The 2,663-nt window shown below is 38.4% G+C and overlaps 1 long non-coding RNA gene across 1 annotated transcript; it reads right to left on the bottom strand.

Annotated features, from left to right (window-relative positions):
- On the bottom strand, positions 1-2,398 carry LOC138040017 (uncharacterized). Its single transcript, XR_011130678.1, has 2 exons — positions 1,776-2,398; positions 1-1,501 (listed from the first exon to the last, which is right to left on the bottom strand). It is a non-coding gene; the product is annotated as an uncharacterized lncRNA (long non-coding RNA).
- Between the last annotated feature and the right edge of the window lie 265 nt (positions 2,399-2,663).

Below are 2,663 nucleotides of genomic sequence, written 5' to 3' on the forward strand. Positions count from 1 at the left end.
GGGAAAACTTATTTTGTTATTTATTTCTTTACTTTACCTCAACCACAAACTGTAATTGTTTAAAAAATGACTAGTTTCAAACAACCCCTAGCTATACATCTATCTAGTTTGTTCAAAAGCTGGATAAAGCTATCTATTTGGTAAATAAATATCCAGTCAGGGTTAGCGATTTTTCGGGTGGCAGGGTCGAGTTTCTGGGTTTTCCCCTCAAGCGCTTCTTTCTTGTTGTTTGCTTTGGCATTTGAACGAGTGTCTTCTCGCGGCTTCGCCGTTCGCACAACCGGCCTAAACGAGAGCCTGTTCGCAGGCTAAGTTGCCAGTATTTTGTTCAACCTTTGTTCTGACTGGTGTGTAGCAAAATAGCAACAAGCTATTGCGGGTGAGTTTCTTGCAGAGTTTTAGCATCTTTTAACGAGATGTGATCCGATCCGTTCTCAAGCGCGAAGCAGACGGAAGTAAGTGTACATAGTTTCTTTGCATTGTTCTAACATAATGGCCCACAAGAATACCTAGTGGTGATTAAATTTGTAACAGTATCAGGGTGGAAATAATGTTGGTCTGGAGTTAGGCTCGTATCTGTTAGGAAGAACAAATTTATATAGATGAGCCAGCTTAGCCTTTGGACATCAAAAGTGGAGGGCGTGACCGTCGATGTAATAGGGGGCTGCCACTGATAGTGACCCTGTTCTCTATGATGATACTTCCTATCTTGTTCAGTATACTAGACATAAAGGTTAAATTTATACCTCCTGCAAATTGCATATCCCTAATTAAACAAAATGGCAATTACCAGCATGCTTATTTTAGACAGTCTTAGGGTGCTTAGAATCAAATTACGACGCACGTTAATTAGGTTCTCATAATCATAGCCCTCACTAGAAATAACGGTTGCACGAATTTCGTCAGACGGGGAATCCTTGTTTCAAAAAAAGTTAAGTTTGAGGTCCGTTTAACTTGGCCTCTTAAGTTTCACAGGCAAAAGCTATCCAACGTATCTATCTTAGATTTGTGGATTCCAGTTCCCGGATTCCGGTTTCCGAACTCCGGTTTCTTGACTCCGGACTCCGGATTCCGGATTCCGGATTCCAAATCCTGGATTCCTGATTTCTAACAAGAACAACAAGAACAACGGAGAGTTGAGCGCAACGCAGGAGCACGAGATAATCTTGTCAAGTGCAAGGCGACTCATACGCAAAGCTAAAAAACGGAAAATAGAGACGCAAAAAAAAGATCTCATTTTCAACAAACGAAAAAAAATTGAAACATAATGCCTTAACCATGTTACAAATGCTGCTCTTATTTAGTATTGTTGTAACTACAATTTGTTTTAAGTCGTTATTTCAATTGTTTAGTTTTTTGTTTCGGTTTGGGCTTGAAGCCAGATGCTTCGTTATGAGAATTACTTTCAAATGAGATCGTATCCTCGATTTGAGCACAGCAGGAAACCCAAACAACACGTCACTTTGAACCAGAATCGTTCCTGGGATCTTTCTACTCCCCTCTGCAAAGGAAGCGAGAAAACAAGATACTTTAGATTAGCTGGTCGGCAAGATATTATCGGCCGGGTGGAAATTTTCTCAAGTAAAGAAAATAATATAAAACAGTTTGCTTTGCAAGAGAAGAGTTCAATTATTACGAACCATTGTGACGTCATGTACATGCATCCTGTATGAATGAATCAATAATGTATGAATAAAATACATTGGGGAAGGGGTTTGTCTCCATCATCACCTGACGAAGAACCTACCAAGGAGACCACAGTGTAGTCAACGTACTTGTTCTAACTTCTTCTCCTGTACAGCAATTTGTTTTTCTAGAGAAGCCACCATTCTCTTGTGTGTCTGCTCTCCTCCAGTCCTTATCCTTCGAGCCTCCAAATTCTCCTGTAACTCGGCTCGCTGTAAAAATAGTTGCACTGAATTACTATTATTATTATTATTATTATTATTATTGATTCGCACCTACGTTCGAGGCACTATTTTATGGCAAGATCACGCCAAGACCCTGTAGATTTTAAGATTTTTATCCGTACTAGCTGCTCGATAAGTCGTTGAACTAGTCGAATGAAAGAAAAATATTACACGAAGTAGATTAATGTTTTGGAATGCCGAAGATAGGCTAAAAAGGAATGGCACTGATTTCGTGAATATATACTTACAATTTGTGTCTTCCAATCTACACGATCTTATAGTTTGATGTCTTCTGTTGACTGTCTTTAACGTTCTTGATCGGAGGAAAGTAAAAAAGCAATTTGCCCGTTTGCAGTACAGCGTCGATTTATATCTTTCTGAATTTCTAATTAGTTGTCACCTTTCAACTCACGCAAACTTGATGTGGTAAATAAATTGCAAGAATAGTTGCATACATTGAAACCAGTAAGCGAAATAACTTAACGCGCGAAGTGCGAATCAGTTATTATCATTATTATTATTATTATTATTATTATTATTATTTTTATTATTATTATTATTATTATTATTATTATCATTATCATTATCATTATCATTATCATTATTGCGTTCGACAGAACGCTTCCTAATCTTCTGGGTTGCCTGTTATTGTGTAGGTGCCCTGTGCACGCAAGCGAAAGCTGACCCATGTTTTTTCGTTCCATGGTTCACTTTTTCGACGCCATTTTGAATGACGTCACAATTTCGTTGCGC

The sequence above is a fragment of the Montipora capricornis genome, chromosome 1 (assembly GCF_036669925.1).
Source record: "Montipora capricornis isolate CH-2021 chromosome 1, ASM3666992v2, whole genome shotgun sequence".
In the NCBI taxonomy this organism is placed as follows: domain Eukaryota; kingdom Metazoa; phylum Cnidaria; class Anthozoa; order Scleractinia; family Acroporidae; genus Montipora; species Montipora capricornis.